The 17831-nt window shown below is 43.5% G+C and overlaps 2 long non-coding RNA genes across 4 annotated transcripts; one reads left to right on the top strand and one right to left on the bottom strand.

Moving 5' to 3' along the window:
* The first annotated feature begins 246 nt into the window (after window positions 1–246).
* LOC133383969 (uncharacterized) lies at window positions 247–7310 on the top strand. The gene is made up of 3 exons (XR_009762442.1): window positions 247–333; window positions 680–764; window positions 7081–7310. It is a non-coding gene; the product is annotated as an uncharacterized LOC133383969 (long non-coding RNA).
* Window positions 7311–7460: 150 nt separating this feature from the next.
* LOC133383968 (uncharacterized) lies at window positions 7461–17784 on the bottom strand. Of its 3 annotated transcripts, none has more exons than XR_009762439.1 (4): window positions 17634–17784; window positions 16020–16226; window positions 10420–10782; window positions 7461–8241 (listed from the first exon to the last, which is right to left on the bottom strand). It is a non-coding gene; the product is annotated as an uncharacterized LOC133383968 (long non-coding RNA). The 3 variants fall into 3 exon arrangements; XR_009762440.1 differs by having other exon boundaries at window positions 16050–16226; XR_009762441.1 differs by having other exon boundaries at window positions 16020–16189.
* Between the last annotated feature and the right edge of the window lie 47 nt (window positions 17785–17831).

The following is a 17831-nucleotide window of genomic DNA, read 5'->3' as shown; positions in this document are numbered from 1 at the left end:
AGCAATTTAATCTAAATTAGCACATATTTTTAAGGGCCGAATCTTTAAAATGTTCAATATTAGTGACGAGTCTAAACATAACATTCAAGATGTCTTTTTTGAGACTATTGCTGTAGTACTATGTATACTTACTTGGAGTAAGCCCCACTGAACAGTGATACTTCCAAGTAAAAATAGCACTGCACTGCCCATCTCTCTTGCCTTTCAAAATAGTGGGGGTATTCTAATTTAGGACACAAACCTAAACAAACTTACCAGGGCAGGGATGGCTAAACTGTGGCCCTCTGGATATTGTTGGACTACAACTTCTACCAGCATGGGACTTACTTCTGAGTAAGCATGCATAGGATTGCACTGCACATGCATAAAACTACTAATATTAGACTAAACAGACTAAACTAGACTGGTGTGAGATCATCACAGAGATACAGGAAACTAATAACTATTCCAAGTGCTACAAAGCCTACCTCCTCACATAACCTGAACCCTCAATAGTTAACTAGCAATTGCAGACATGCTGGTTATCTTTCTCAACTAGAAACGTTGGTAGATTTAAAAAAAGCTACTTTAAGTGCCTCTTAGGTAAACTTGTTGATCAGCATCATTAATGCAGGTTCACTGACATATATCTTGGTCACACTGTGCTTTTTCTTTTTTTGCACTCCATTCTCTCCTTTAGGGAATGGGTATGTGGCAGATGCCTAGCATGAAAAAGATCCTACAGGTGAGAAGGGAGGCAATTGATATGTCTGGAGTACCAGGAGGTATGTGTCCCTTGCTGAGCTCCTCCTTCATGCTGTTCCACAGAAATGTGGAAGACATTTATTGGGTTGCTCTCAGGAAAACAGCTGACATAAGGGCAATATATATCCCTTCTGTGACAAGGTATCACTGATGACTGAGATGAGAGGGTGAAATTGACTAACCTATAGCAAGTGGATTCTGGTCTAGTTAATTTCATTTCTAATGGTTTTTTTAAAGAAAAAATATTTTTGAATGTGTTGCAGAGGGGGAACAAATAATATTCAAAGAAAAAAGTATTTTAAAATACAAGAAAGGATTCCTGAAATGATAGGATATCACTCTGAAGAATTATTTTTTTCTTTTTAAAAGGCTACATGATAAACAGTAGTCATGTAATTGTTGCCAACTAAAAACTTTTTTTTTTACTAATAAACGTTTTAAAATACTGTGAGCACTGTAGGTGAATAGTAGAAATTGGTGGTTAAGGAGCTTTTCCCGCCCGCCTTCATTTTAGAAGGGCTGTGTAATAGTGGATAGAGCTTGGAAAAGTTACTTTTTTGAACTACAACTGGCCATGCTGGCTGGGGCTGATGGGAGTTGTAGTTCAAAAAAAGTAACTTTTCCAAGCTCTGGGATACACACACATCCCTTACCACAGATTGAAGGGGGAGCACTAAGAAAAATATAGAAGTCATTCTATGCAGTGGGTTAGGAATTGCATTACCATCAACTGTCATGGGCACCATTCAACAGTTGCCTGCAGCAGTCCCATACACAAAGCTATTGATGGGGTGCAGCTTGCACTGCTGGGAATTAGTTTCAGCTTTACACAGGCACTTCTGGAAGCATCATATGCTTCAAGCAATTCTGGAATAATAGTATGACCAGAGACAATAACAGGAAATTAAAAATGAACATGTGTACTGTGGAATATTATAACTTTTACACTGCTAACTTAAAACTTCTTTTGTGCAAAGACCCTGGGTGCTACTGCTTTTTAAAAAAAATCATTTTATTTAAGATTGTCGAGGCATTTTTCATTCTGAATAGTAGCAGTTTCAGTAGGGAAGTGGGAATCTTTTGTGAGCAGAACAAAATAAAGAGTCTGAATTTGCTTTCTGCTGGTAGCTTTAGAGCAAAACTAGCCTGCAGCTGTTGCCTGTTCACTAGGTGATTTCTGAAGAGAATGTCAGTTTAACAAATATTTTTAGGAGACAGCTGGAGATAACAGCTATCATTATTGTTACTGTATATGAAACACTAACGTTATGCTGAAGAAGTTGGTGTTTCAAACAGCTGTTTTTCAAAAGAGGCAAATGTAGCCAACTTAGTTAAGAGTGTCTCCCATCACCACCACCTACAGTGAGATCAGAAGCAGGCCTCAAGCTTGCTTTCTGGTCCTCTCATTAAGCATAGAAGTGGAGGCCAGGGGACCTTCCTGTGTGATATCCCCTGACTAAGGAAACTGAACTTTGTAGCGAAGTGGATACAATACTGAGGATCCAGGAAAGTCCAAAATTCAAACAGTTGGTCCACCAGATTAGTTCCACAGAAGGTGAAGAGAGCAAGGAGGAAGGTACATGAACCTGAGGCATCCTTCTGATCTCACCAGGCACAGATATGAGCAGTGGAGCTAGTTGGAAGTTGCACCGCTGCATGCAATCCAAATTCTTTTCCTTTCAAGACCAAACTCTGAAGGAAAATCCTCTTTTCTGAGGGTTTACAACAAAAGATGCCTGTGAATTGCCTACTGTAGATTGGCTAACACAAACAGATGCCCACACAATATCCCAAGACTGGTTTTGCAACTGCTTCTAAATTTTTTTTCGTAAACGTAGCATTTTAAAAAGAGGTGAGAAGCTTGCTAGGAGACTGGGGCAAGGTTGATGGTTGAATCAGAGTTCAATTTGCAGTTTTGATACGGGGATGAAAGCTAAGAGTAAACTTGTACTCTTGGTGATAGAATACAAGTTTCTCATGCAGACGTACTCTAGGTTCAATCCTCAGCATCTATACCTAAGGCTGTATGACAAAGACACCTGCCTGAATCCCTAGAAAGCTGCTGACACAATAGTGATGGACCAATGTTCTGATTCAGTATGCAGCTTTCTATGAGGGGAGAGGATGTTGTCACACCATTGGTGAAAAACCTGTTGTGACTTCTCCTAAAATGCTTAATCTCTCTTCATCCTGTTATTGTTTTAAAGGTTTGTCATATTAAATAGTGTGTCAATGCAGTTTAATTCACTGTAATCTGTAAAAACTGCCTGGCTTCTTTCTCTCACCCCCTATTATTACATAAAATGTATTATTAAACATTACGACAAGTAAAGGAATTTTCAAAGGAAATAGATTGGCAGAAGTATTAACAATAACCAGAGGGATTTTAAGTGATTAATATTTTCTGGTTTTCCCCACACTCCAGAGGTGCACTAAAGAGAGAGGGTATATATTATCTCTGTGCCTTTGGCATTCAGGCCAGCAAAATCTTGTTAAACTGGTTTCTGATAAGAAAAGTTTTAATCCTTATAAAAATCCACAAAGAGAGATGTGAGTACTGAGAGACTCTGAAAATCATCCCACTTGTTTAGTATGGGGGTTGTCTATTTTACACATCACCCCAAATGCCTGGAAATAATGGAAGAGGTCAGTAGTGGACTGCAAAGTGTAATAACTAACAAGAAAACAGTATATAATCGTACACAACCATGAATGATTACACAAATCAGAGGTGCTATTAACAGAAAGTTAATAAGACCAAAGTGATTGTAACAGGTATATTATTCAGCCACAAGAGTGACTGTATACTATAGCCAGCATGGATTTTTTGCGTTCTGCATGTTAAATTGAAAATAACCTCTTATGCCATTCTGATGCTTCCCATAAGCTCATTTTAAAACAAAACCTTACAAAACTTATAATCCTGTCTCTCTCGTGGCTGTATAATACAACTCTTTTTTTATACAGTAGGGCCCCACTCATATGGCGGGTTATGTTCCGGACCCCCACTATAAAGTGAAAACCGCTGAAAAGCAGAACTCATTGAATAGAATGGTGCATGATGCCCGAAAACTGCCGAAAAAGCGGAACAAGTGCCGTATGAGTGGGGCTTTAGTCTAATTGCATCTAACTGAGACTGCTGCATTAGTGTAACGCTGTATAGTGAAGCGCTGTAAAGCGGGGCCTTACTGTATACAGAATGACTCACATACATTATCTCAGTAATGCTTACAATTACTCTGTCATCTACACAGGGGTGTAGTTGTTCAGGGTCTCGACGAGTCTTAGACTCTTCCTTTTTTGGGAGCAGGGTCCCTATGTCTCCAATGTCCTACAAGCCAATCAGCATGAAAGGGGAATACGTTAGCCACTGAGAAGAATCTTCTAACTTGCTTCCTTGTCCTTTCCTGCTGATTGGAGCCAATCAGGGTGAAAAGAGGTGAGTCACTGAGAATACTGTTTTCAGTAGCTAACACTGTCTCCTTTCATGCTGATTGGCTCCTATGGAGATCTGTTTTTGTGGGGGAAGGCATTAACAAGGATCTCATTCTCAACCAAGCAGCAACAGATGTAATCTTAGCTATACTTACTTTGGAGTAAGCCCTGTTGAACACTGTGGGACTTACTTCAGAGTAAACATGCATAGATGGGATCAGACTCCAACAGCATCTCCTGCCCCCTCCCCCAGCAGCAGGATTGTCTACAAATTCACATTTTCATTTTTTAAATAATCTTACATTGGTTGTAATTTCAGGGATGATTCACAGAAATTTCACCCCCTTTATGCCTTTCATTTTAGGCACCTAATTCTGTCAGCAAAGTTGCAATTACAAAAAAAAATATTTATTATTTTGCACACAGAAGAGAATGACAGTTTTGTGCTATCATTAATTAATACCATATCTGCATGGAAGATGCAGAGAGAAGGATGAATGTTTATCTCCCACGTACTCTTGTCACACTGGGACAATCTGACAATCTGACTGACTATTTAAAGGGGAAAAAGACAGAAATCAGTTTAACTTTTTAATGGAAATATTCAGTAAAAGTCTTACTTGCAAAAATGTAAGAAACATGATATATCTTAGCCAGCCTTTTCCAACCTTTGGGTCCCCACATGTTGTTGGACTACAGCTCCCATCTGCCCCAGCCAGCATGGTCAGTGGTCAGGAATTATGGTAAATGTAGTCCAGCTACATCTGGGGACACAAAAGGTTGGGAAAGACTGTGGACCTAGACAAAAACATTAAGAATTCTGGGATGGGTCGGTAACATTAAGCATTCAAGCACATTTCCATAGAATAGTTGCCATGAAACAGATTTACACATTGTTTATATTTCTGGGTAATTTTCTTTTCCTAAATGAAAAGAAACAATTGGAATTTGCTCGCCCACACCCTCTGATGGATAACTAACTTGATGGTTTGCCCAATCTTTTGGGCAAATTTTAGTTATTCAGTTCTTATTCTGCTCTGTCTCAAAGGCTCTAAGTAGCTTACACTAGATTTAAAAATGTAAAAAAAGGAAGAGGCAGAACCCCCCCAAACCATTTTTATGTGAAATTGACCCAGTCCCAGCATCTCCAATGACAGAGGATCTCAGGTGGCAATCTCTGAAAGATCTCTGTCCTGCTGTCTAGAGAGCTGTAACCTTTCAGTTGACAGTACAGGGCTACATTGACAAGTGGCCTGACCCAACATAAGGAGGCTTCATATTTTCAGTTTAATTTCTCTAAACATTGAATTTCCATGGACATATAAAAATATATATTGTCCTATGGCAATGATCCTGATAATAAATTGCTGTTACTAACTATGCATGTTCATACTTGGAGGTAACTGACTGGAGGCTAAAGCAGAAAGTTCTTTCTCTGCACCCACAGAACAACTGATAGTTGAAACAGAATTCTTTCTGGAAAGGAAAAGCAGGATCCCCACAGTTGTCGGCCTACTGTCCAGTGACAGGGGTCAGGATGATCTCCCCCCCCCATACTTGTGTTCTTGCTAGGAGGAAAGAGGTATGACCTCTCAGCAGCCCTTTTTCCTTTGATCAGTGACTAGGACCACAATGCCCTTCCACCTTACCTCATGTAACCTTGAATACTTTTGCCAACGCACCACAAATCAAGTTGAAAGTATTAGGTAGAGTCACTCTAGTGTGCTCTGTCGTATTTACATAGTAGTGCCTTGATGTGGTGCTGTCTCCAGGCTACAAAGCTGGAAATCAGGCACAGAAAATGCAGTGAAGTACAGCACAGAAGATGCAGTGAGGACTGCAGGTCCAACATTATAGCACAGAGTGATGGCTTGGGCAGCAAAGTGGGGGAGATGTTACCTACTAGTGGACCCTCCCTTTTTGTGTAATGGTTCTCCTAAAAAATAATTCTGATAGGCTGCCATCAGTCATGCTGACCTTCCTGATACAGCCTAGGCAGTGATGCTGCTTGGGAGGTTTACTTGCCAGGACCCTCTCATTTCAACTTTGCTCCAATAAAACAGAAAGGAATTTTGGATTTACTTTCCCAAATTTCAGAGAATACAGAACTTAACCACACCTTGTGAAACAGTCTTGGAAGACAAGGAGGGAAGCTTAACAATCACTCTCTCTCATGACAATTGGAAGAGTTCAGTGAGAAATTCCATCTTAAAGTAAGGAAGTCAAGGATCAGGTTCATCACATATAGTGAGGTCAGAGACCCTCTATCTTATGTCTGGATGTGTCCTGGATTCTCACTGCCTGTGATACTTGTTGCACTTTTGCAGCATGTTAGCTACCCATCGATTAACTGAGGCTAAAAGGCTACCTTCACTGGCTACATATTAACTACCGGACTAAGTTCAAGGTTTTAGTTTTGGTGTATAAGGCTCTATACAGCTTAGGACCAGGATACCTGAAAGACTGTCTTACCCTTGTATACCCAGTCGATCACTGCGCTCTGCAGGTGAGGGCCTCCTGCCGATACCATCTTATCAGGAGGTCCATTCTGCACAACATAAGAAATGGACTTTTACTGTAGCGGCACCTAGTCTTTGGAATTCCCTCCCCTTAAATATTAGACAGGCACCATCTCTGTTATCTTTTCGGCACCTATTGAAGACCTTCCTCTTTCAACAAGCCTTTTAAGTAGAGACCTTATTTCAGTCTGCATCTGTGTTGGAATTGTTTTTTAATATATTTTGTAAACCTTTTTTAAAAATGTTTTTAATGCTTTAAAAAAAAGTTTTTAAAGATGTTTTGTTTTAATATGTTTTTAATGGTTCTTGTGTTTTAATATATTTTGAAGTCTGTTTTTATGATATTTTAAAGTGTTTTTAATGCTTTTGTTTGCCACCCTAGGCTCCTACTGGGAGAAAGAGCAGGATATCAATCAATCAATCAATCAATCTGGTTCCACACTAATGTTGCATTTCTGTACTCGCTTTCCTTGCAGTAAAGAGTGTGGCTTACTTTCTACTGTATGCTTAGTGAGAATGCACCCAAGTGGTCCAAATACCTTCAGCGGTTAGCACAAGCAGCATCAGAACAAGTAGCTATCCTTTTCCAAGAATATGAGTCTGCTAATTGATTAGGTGGTTAGTAAATAAACAATTGGATAAGCTTAGCTGTTTTTAACTGTTTTAATTGTGTGTTTTAAAATTGTTGTCACCTGCCCTGGGACCTCTGGGTGAAGGCTGAGTAGTAATAACAACAACAACAACAACAGTGAGAGGATACTTTTTATTGAGCCAGGTGGATATATGGAACAAAAATGACAAATAATAGCTGTTCCATGCCGTCTTAACCTGGTTAGTCCCGTGAAAAAATAAGGCACTGGAAGGTCGAGCACAGGTTATGTTAATTGCGCTACAAAGGATCTGGTTTATTCCAAGGACTTAGGCTATGGTTTACTCTGTTTAGCATAAGTTACGTTTGAGGATGCTGAGAAATGAGGTGTGAAAGAATGAGTCATATAATTGGTACTATTACATGATTTCACTGTCTGCCATAGCAATGTACTAGCAACAAATTCCAGAAAGGTAGCTGTTTTAGTCTGTTGCAGCAGAAGCAAGAAAAGAGTCCTGTAGTACCTTAAAGAAGACAGCAGTAGTTGCTCCAGGATTACTCATTTTGCCCCACTGAGATGCTATTGAACCTTCAGTGGTAATTCAAAGTTAATGGTAAATATAGAGTTGATATAATACAGAAGTATGAGCATGATAGATGGTTTGGCAGTCCTGGTGGTAGCTCCAGAAGTTAACCAGGGGCTAAGAGCAAGAGTGAACAAACCTTGCCATGAACAGTCATCTAAAGAGGAAGCCTCCTTCCATATACATTTGTGTGATGCCTATAGTTATGTAGTTACTCTGCCTAAGTTACCTGATTGAGACAACTGGCAGTTGAGAACCATTAGTTCCTTCAGGCACTCTTTCTTAGCTGGGAATTTCCTCTAGCTCACTCCGTTTAACATCCAGGCGAGTCTTCTGCTGGATTCGTTTCCTCATGGGTGGGTGGGTGAGTCTAAAAGGTTATATATTGTTGTGAGATAAGCCGGTACATCTCTCAACCAAAATCTCTCCCCAAAATCTCAACAATCCCCCCTTAGACCCTTCTGAATGCCTGCATATCAGAGGGTCACTTGTGGGAATGCTTGTAATATTTGGCATCAATTTTAGCACATATTTCATTAACCTCATTCATAGTCAGCATCTGCATTTTGGTTTACACCAAGAGAAAAACATGTTCATAACACTAGGCAAGTTACCTATACACTGGAAGCAGCAGCATATTAGAACAAGACAAAAGATGAGGCTTAGGAGACTGACAGCAAGACTTCTTAACCAACCAAGATTAGGAAGCCAAGACCACAACCACGACCACCAATCAGTAGGCTGAGATTGTATTTGCACCTTAGTTAACTTAGCAATTTCTTGAACAGTATCTGTTATGAGGTGTCCATTATCGTCAATTTTTGTGCAGCAGTCAGTTATGTTTAAGTATCCGGAAAGCCCCCCCCCCCGGGCCAATAACATGTCTAACGCTAAATGGTTCTGGAGCGTCATTTGGCTGATATGTTGCACCTCAGAATTTAAAAGAAGCAGCGCCTCCCCTGTCTCATTAGCAAAGATCTCTACTACTGCTTGCAAACGTATTATGGCATTTGTCTTAGTTCGAGCTCCCCTGATTCGTATCCATGACCAGGTAAGGGGAGCATAGTCATTTACAATTTGTTTGGAGTCTTTAAGTTCACACTTGGCGCGAAAATAAAGGTGAGGGTGATAAATGGCAGGAGTATCATGAGAATGAATATGAAAAGGAAGAAGCAATGACCCAATGTAACAGATTCCAGCCCAATTTTTGGGCAAGGCTTTATAAGCCTTATTGCCACAAATCCAATAATGTCCTGATAATGCTTCCTTTCCATTCGGTGCATACCCTTTATATGTTTCATAGGTGTACCTGGAGGACAGCGGTTCTTCATAATACCCTCCCCATGGCCAACTATTCCAAAAATGTGAGTCCCCACACTGATATACTCCCAGCTAACTGGGCTCTGTGCATCTTGAGACACTAACTGCCCAAGATGTATTTGATAAGAAGAATGGTGTAAAGCCAGTTGCAAAACCAGTTGCAGATTTCCAGCCAAGTTTTGTCTCATTAAACCAATGTAAACCCTCAGTTATATTTTTCTCCCAGCATGGCTGGCCTGCTAAATCACATCCCCTTGGCCAGTGTGAATCATGCTGTTTAGCCTCACAGGTCTGGTTCCATTTGGGGTAGCATCTGGTGCAATCTATTGGACCATTGTACACAGAATGAGTCTACCAATGCTGTGTCCATTTGCACCTGCTTATTCCCAAAAAGGTAGAACTTTTTGTTGTACAATTTCTAACAAGACAATGGTACCCTGGAGTGGGTGTTACAGACCAATATGTGTTACTGGGAATTTGATAGTCACGCCATGTACTGTTTTCATGGAGTGTGTCATCATCCAATCGATAAGGGGATGTTAATTCAATGGGAGTGAGTGGGAGCACTCTAAAGGGCAATAAATCTTGGGGGATGATACATGAATGCAAACAGAGCCAACAGGTCTTGAGATTTAAGTCCAAGTACTGAATTTTGTGCTTTAGCAAGGTCTGGGAAAGGGATATGGAAGGATGGATACATGGTGTATAGCATTTGGTTTGGGGCTGTATCTGTTTCCCATTCAGGCAACGGACTGACATGGGATAACATACCCCATTTTTGCATGGAGTAGTTGTCCTGCCATAGGACTTTGAATTTAGCATACTGAGGCACTAAGGGAGAAATACACACTTGTTTACCATCTTGAACAGTAATTACCAGTTCTTTCGCATCACAAGAGGCCATGGGCTGGTACAGGGTAACAGTGAAATATGGCTGTAAGTAACTATACGGAACAGCACATTTCTGTTGTCTACAAGCAAAGCATAAGCAACGCATTCTAGGCTCCATAGGGAGAGAAGTACAGACAACAAGAATCAGTGTTAGACTGGCCATGGCCCCATTGAAGTTGTTGGGCACAGTTTGTAGGAGGCCCACCATCTTACCTCCTGCGGTTTTCCACACCAGTGTGCTTGGTAAAATGGCTTGCCACAGCACAGGCAAATGAAAACAATGATTATAAGGGTACAGATTAGGAACACAGAAAAACAAACAATTTCAGATTCTCACAGTTCATGCAGGGTGGCCATCAGATGTCAGGCGTCTTGGAACAGGCTGGCGATGTACCATCTGCCTTCTTTTGGGTCCCTCCTTAGCTTAAGAGCTGGAACAGGTCTGGCAACCTCTTGGCTGTAGTCGACAACAGTAGTTTTGATGTGGCTGTGATGGATCCAGGTATTCCACTCAGCGATCTTGACAGCTGTATGTGTGGTAAGGAGAATCTGGTATGGACCCAACCAGGAAGGCGCCAGAGGAGTGGTCCTGGAAAAAGACTTTATCCAGATTCCGTCACCTGGTTGGAAGGCATGAAGATGTTCCTCCAATGGTAAGGTCTGCATCAGGGCAGCAGAGGACCACAGACATCGAAGGCTTCTAGAAAGAGAAATCAAATAAGCATGTAACGAATCATCCCCACCCACAAGACTAAGGGACCTCAGGTCTAACCTTTTTGTGGTGGGCGCCGGATGTCCAAACAACATTTCATATGGTGAGAGCCCACAATCCGCACGCGGTCTGGTACGCAAGTGGAAAAGAACTATGGGCAACACCAGGGGCCACTGCAGTTGTGTCTCCTGGCATAATTTACCCAGAAGGGATTTACTTTCTCTGTTAACCCTCTCAGTTTCACCTGAGCTTTGGGGGTGATGTGGGGCATGGAGATTGTGTGAAATACCAAAGGTGTACAGTTTCTCCAACACATCCACTGTAAAGTGTGTACCCTGGTCAGAGTCAATGGCAAGTCGTGGTCCAAAGCGTGGCACTATGTCCTTCATAAGGAACCTGAGCACCACTGCAGCTGTGGCATGGGCAGCTGGGCAAGCCACTACCCAGTGGGTGAGCTGGTCTTGGCAGACAAGAACATACTTATACCCTTGCGAGGCAGGTAAGGAGATGAAGTCAATCTGCAGTCTTTCAAAGGATAGAGTAGCCCATGGCCACCCCCCTTTGTGTCTTTTATGCTTAGTAGATGCATTAAAGGCTTGGCAAGTGGTACAGGCTCGAGCTATGTGTGTAGCTTCTTGATATGCACCTGGGGCAAACCAGCATGCTCGTATGGCATCTGCAAGGGCTTGGACTCCACAGTGGCCCTTGTCATGATGCTGAGCACAGAGTAAGCATATGAGGCATCTTGGGGCAATGGGGCGCCTGTCTGGAACTGTCCAGATGCCACTGTGGCATGTAGCCTTGTGCTTTTGCTCCCAGTCTCTTGTTTCCTGGCGAGAAAGAACATACTGTTTTAGAGGAGTCATTTCAAAAACAGGCGCTTCTACAGAAAGAGTCAATGGTTGCAACGCTGCTCAGCGTGCTACTGCATCAGCATAATTGTTACATTTGGAAAGAAGCGCTGAATCCTTCTGGTGGGCGGAGCAATGCATGACAGCTATTTTCTTGGGCAGGTGAATGGCATCCAGTAAGGCCATCCCAAATTCACAAGTCCATAATTTGGCTATGGTGCTAGGTGTTACTTCTGCATCTCCTACTGTGCCGCAAATACCACCAGAGCTGCAAGGCATCCCCACGAGTTTATGGGGATGGTCAACCACTGACGTGGGCCTTTTAAAATCGACTAGCTCGGTCACAATTCAGGTAAAGCCGGGACACCCTCCATGCATGCCTCAATATCCAATCCCCGCTGAATGACACATGTCATTCCATGTGCCCATGTTGTCCCAAACCCAGCTACCATCATTACTGGGATACCTCATAATGCTGTTTCCTTCACTGTTATTGACTTGTGTGCTGCTTTCTTTAGCATCCCAGTACATTGGGACTCAAAGATTCACTCAGATTCGTTCCGACTTAGACGCTATAATTGATACAGTCTCAGGGGATGTAACTTTGGCTCCTCTCTGTCCAGTAATGATGGATTCTTTTCAATTTGTACAGCCCGAGGATGTGGACAAGATCCTTGGAGAGGTGAGAGCCACCACATGTCTGCTAGACCATTGCCCTTCCTGGCTTATAAAAAGTGCCAGAGAGGGACATGCTGAGTAGGTGAAGGGAGTGGTTAATGCCTCCTTGCACCAAGGCAGAGTCCCAGGTTGCCTAAAGGAGGCAGTTGAAGGCCTTTGTTAAAAAAGCCCTCCCTGGACCCCTCCATAATGGATAACTACTGGCCAGTGTCCAATATTCCATTTTTGGTAAGGTAATAGAGCGTGTGGTGGCCTCCCAGCTCTAGGGATTCTTGGATGAAACAGATTATCTGGATCCATTTCAGTATGATTTCAGGCCTGGTTATGGGACGGAGATGGCTTTGGTCGCCTTGGTGGATGACCTACGCAGAGAACTGGACAGGGGGAGTGTGTCCCTGTTGGTTCTGCTGGACTTCTCAGCGGCTTTCAATACCATCGACCATGGTATTCTTTTGGGCTGCCTTGCTGGGATGGGACTTGGGGGCACTGTTTTGCAGTGGCTCCATTCCTTCCTGGAGGGACGAACTCAGAAAGTGGTGCTGGGGGATTCCTGTTTGACTCCTTGGCCATTGGGTGTGCTCCTGGACTCAGCGTTAAATTTGGAGTCCCAGGTTTTTTGCACAGTTAAGATTAGTGCACCAACTGCGCCCATTCCTTGAGCTGTCTGATCTGGCCATGGTGACGTATGCCTTAGTTACATCCTGTTTAGATTACTGTAAAGCGCTCTACGTGGGGCTGCCTCTGAAGACTGTTCAGAAACTTCAGTTGGTACAACATGCTGCAGCCAGAATGTTAACTGGGGCTGGTTACAGGGACCATACTACCCCGTTAAAAAAAGCTCCACTGGTTGCCAGTCTGTTTCCGGACACAATTCAAAGTGCTGGTGATGACCTATAAAGCCCTATACGGCTTAGGTCCAGGCTATTTATCAGACCGTATCTCCCTGTATGAGCCTGCCTGGGCCCCGAGATCCTCAGGAGAGGCCCTTCTCTCAATACCCACATCTTCTCAAGTTTGACTAGTGGGGACTTGTGAGAGGGCCTTCTCGGTGGCTGCCCCTAGGCTTTGGAATTCCCTTCCTAGGGAGGCAAGAATGACCCCCTCCTTGCAGTCCTTCCGCTGACAAGTAAAGACCTTCTTATTCCAACAAGCCTTTGGAATTGAAGGCTGTTAAGGATAGGGCGTGAAGGGTGCTGCATTGCTAACGTCTATTATATTATTTTTAAACTAGTTTGAACTCTTTTAGCTATGTGTATGGTTTTAATATTGGAAATAGTTTAATTTTATTTTAATGTAGACTTTGTATGTTTTTAATTATATGTATTTTTATCTGGAAGCCGCCGTGAGTTCCAGTTTTGGAAAAATGGCGGGGTATAAATAAAGACAATAATAATAATAATAATAATAATAACAACAACAATAACAACAACCTTTTCCTCCCACTCCCATGATGTGATCAACACCCTGTGTCTTGCATTTCAGGTCTTGTGGTAGTACATCTAAGAGTGATCTAGAGGCTCCAGTGTCCAGGAGGCAAGGATAGGTAGTGTCACCTATTTTCAAATCCACAAAGGGCTCCCCCCTTTGTGTGTGGGCTATGAGAACACAGGCAGCTTGCAAAATGTGAATTTCCCTGTCCCATCCCCTGGTCTGTGAGCCATCCCACTCATGTCATGCAGTCATTTGATACTCATTCAGGGCGGCGTCAACAGGGTACTGCTGCGTTGGCACACTTGGAGGGGGTGTGGGAAACTTCTGGTCCGGACTTTGATAATAAAATCAAAGGGGAGAGTGTTCTTGCACTCGGGTCCTGCTTGCGGGCTTCCCCCAGGCACCTGGTTGGCCACTGTGAGAACAGGATGCTGGACTAGATGGGCCACTGGCCTGATCCAGCAGGCTCTTCTTATGTTCTTATGTTCTTAAATGGCACCAATGGAGCTCGATAGTTGCCAGCTGCTTCGTCTCTTTGTCTAGTTCTGCACTCTCGACGCATATGCCCAGGCCTTTTACAATAAAAACAGATGGGTGGGGGTCTGTACTTACAGGTGGGCTTCTTCCTCCTCTGACCCCAAAACCTCTTCCTCTGCCACAATAGGTGCTCTGCCCTTGGAAACCCTGTAAAGAACTTGCAAGCAATTTTATCTCATCCCTGCGTTCTTTCTTTTCCTTTGCCGCGTCCTTTCCCCTTCTGCCTTCAAAAAGATAAGCTGCTATGCCACGGATCTCACTATAGTCTTCCCGCTCCACCCTGGACAGGATTTTTGGAAATACAGTCTTATATCTGGGGCTGCTTGATTTACAAATGTGGCAGCTATGGTTTTTTGGTCTCTGTCATTTTCTGGGTCTAACTGAGCATAGCGCTGTGCTCCTTCTGTAATGCATGTGTAAAATGCATCTGGGTGTTCATCTGGTGCTTAAACAATAGCGTGAAACTTTTCCGAATTAATGGGCTTCTTAGCCGTCTCTTGGAGCGCTTGTAGTAGTGTATCTTTTGCCTGCAGGAATGTCTGCCAGTGCCCTCCATCCGCATGATCATTGTAATCCCAATTAGGATCACGCTTAGGCCATTGAACAAAATTTGCATTGTCAGCTGCTCCTGCTGCTGTATTGTCATCTTCCACTTTTATACAATTTTCTAGCACAGCCCTCTTTTTGTCCAATGTCAGGAGAGCATCTAATAAGTCATTGATGTCAGCCCAGCTGGGGTTGTGAGAGCGAATTATGGTTTGGATTCGTTTGATTACTGTTTGTGGGTCAGCAAGGAAGCTAGGGGTTTGCTGTTGCCATGTTACTGTATTGCCTGGGGCAAGTGGGTGATGTGTAAACACCTTAGTGAGCCGCTCCCCTGCTATGCCTGCTTCTGCAGCCGGTCGCTGAATAAACTGTCCCCTAAGGGGGGCGACCAGTTGAGGGGGAGCAGAGCACCAGGGGGCAACGCCATCCCGCCCCTGTGTGGAAGTGGCAGCAGACTGTGGTGAATTAACATGTGATTCAGCAACCCCCTCCTCCGCACCCGGCAATTTGGCCGGGTTGTATGGGGGTGGGGGTGTCAGTAGGCTACTGGTATTTGGGCAGGTGCCATAGCTGAGTTAAACCCAGCAAAACCAATATGAAAGTTGCTTAGGCGCCAAATCCTCTAAACGAGGCTGCAAAGCTTTAAGCTTGCAGTAATCAAAAGTTCCCCCTTGTGGCCAAATTATTTGTCCAGATTCATTCAAAAACCGTCCCCAGTTGCGACACAAATACACAAGCTGTTTCTTGGTCACTCCTGGCTGAATAGGGAGTATCCCTTTGTCCCACGCCTGCAGTAACTTACTCAATGGCGTTCCCTTCAGTACTTTACTGTGAGTGGAACCCATTTCCTTGCCCTATACGCCTTTAGAGGCTTGGTGTCGACACCCCTTGGAATTTGCCGCTTCCTTATGTGGAGGCTGTCCTAAATGACAGTCCAAGACCTTAAATCTCTTGGGACAACGCAGGCACTTTTGTTTTACGGGCTTTTGACTATGCAGACAAACAACAAGACATCACTCATTCACACCATACTGCACATTCAAAACAAAGAAAATCTGGCAGGGGACAAAAACAAAACACATAAAAAAAAGAAAAAGAGCAAAAATGACTAATAAAAACAATCCTTTTATTCCTAGCCTGCTGTGATCACAATCCCTGACCACTTTATAACCTTGTACTTACCTCCCTCCGTGAGGCCGAGAAATTCCTCACCTATGGAATGCAAAGGATCCCGTGCTGGCTGACGAGATTTCAGGCGGCCTCATGCAGGGAAGCCCTCAGGCAAGTGAGATGGTCCCGGCGGAGTTGCCAGAATTGTTGTGAGATAAGCAGGTCCGTCTCTCGCTCTGGTCCTTAGTATAAACACCAGACAGCAGCCCAGGAGTAAAACTACAAAAACATGTTTATTCAAAAAGAAAGAGCACTCACACACATCTGATGCCAGATGGGCGGGTTGACCACAACAGACAGTTACACGGGTATCTTATACTTTCAAGCTCTGAGGTTTCAGGAAACACACCATATATGGCACACTTCGTTATTCATACTGGTTGGCTAATTTCCAGTTTCAAATTGCTCTTTATTCTCCATAACAGTTTACAAACCCTCTCTGCTTCAGCCTTGCATTTTGCTGGACAAGTGTTATTAGCAAGTGTTATTAGGTGCCGAATTCCTGATTCGTGCATAAGCAGTGTGCTCTGCAAGAAGGCTCGCAGTCATAACATTAGGATAACAAGCGAAAGTGGCCTTCACTAAGATCAGTGAATGCTAACCGTAGAATTTAGAGGAAAGGTAACGCAGAACAAGCTTCCCTGAGTGCTCACAAAAACAGGAGAAATAGATTTGTGGAAGAAGATGGGTCTGTGAGCCCCAGGTGCTTTCCTCTTGATTAGCACTTTACAAGCTCAAGGGCTGAACCCTGATACCAAAGAGAGTTTTTTTTGGGGGGGGGGCTAAGCCCTGGCTCAAATTCTTGCCATCTCTCCTGGTCTCCTTGGCTCATTAGGCTCCTCATCTTACAAAATACCCTTCATTTTCTTCCCCTTCCCCCTTGATTATTCCTCCAGGCTCCCCATTTTTGTCCATCCCACCTTAGGCTCCCTCAACTTCCAGAGCTCTCTTTATGTTATGACCAAGTACCCACTTTGCTCTATCCAAGCTCCCCAGGTCTGCCCTTTCTCAAAATCCTTTCTTCTGGTCATTCCCCTCCTCCAAGCTTCTCTCAAATCCCACATATTTCCTCCTCACCCCACTACTAACTCCTTATCTCTTTTGCCCTTCAGCTTCCTTGTTTTTTTTATCACAAATCATTCCCCTCCTTCCAGATTTCTCCCTACCTAATTTCACAGGGGTGCAGTTATTTGGAGCCTCGGGGGTCTTAGACCCCTTACTTTTTGGGGAGCAGGGTCCCTAGATCTCCAGCATCCTTTGAGCCAATCAGTGTGTTAGCCACTGAAAAGAGTCTTCTAAAATGCTTCCTTGTCCTTTCCTGCTGATTGGAGCGAATCAGAGTGAAAGGCCTGAGAAGACCCTTCTCTGTAGCTAACACACTCCCATTTCAAGCTGATTGGCTCCTAGGGACCTCCATAGTTGTGGGAGAAGGCGTGTGTGGTAAGGACTGAGGAGTGTGGAGAGGAAGAGGGAGGGCAAGCAAGCTAGTGAGGGGGAGTGGTGTGACTGTTATGAAGGGAACTTGCACTTCTGAATCTGCCCCTAGGCTACTGCACCTGAAGCTTCCCAATACCCTTCCCACTCCTCATATCTCCACCTGCTTCCACCTCATCCTCTTTTTATTACCTTTCCCATTTTTCTTCCTCTGCCTTTCTGATTTTCCGCTCAGGCTCCTTCTTTCTCTTCCTTCTCCTTCATACCCAGACTATCCCAGCCTCTTTCTTTCCGACTATTTCGGCTCACAATTCAACATTTGATGATGCCTGTTGTGCGCGCCCGCCTGTATTAAAAAAAAAAGGCTAAAAATATATGTATCTGTTTAAA

Source organism: Rhineura floridana, chromosome 4 (assembly GCF_030035675.1).
Source record: "Rhineura floridana isolate rRhiFlo1 chromosome 4, rRhiFlo1.hap2, whole genome shotgun sequence".
In the NCBI taxonomy this organism is placed as follows: domain Eukaryota; kingdom Metazoa; phylum Chordata; class Lepidosauria; order Squamata; family Rhineuridae; genus Rhineura; species Rhineura floridana.
This window is presented reverse-complemented; position numbering and strand designations above follow the sequence as displayed.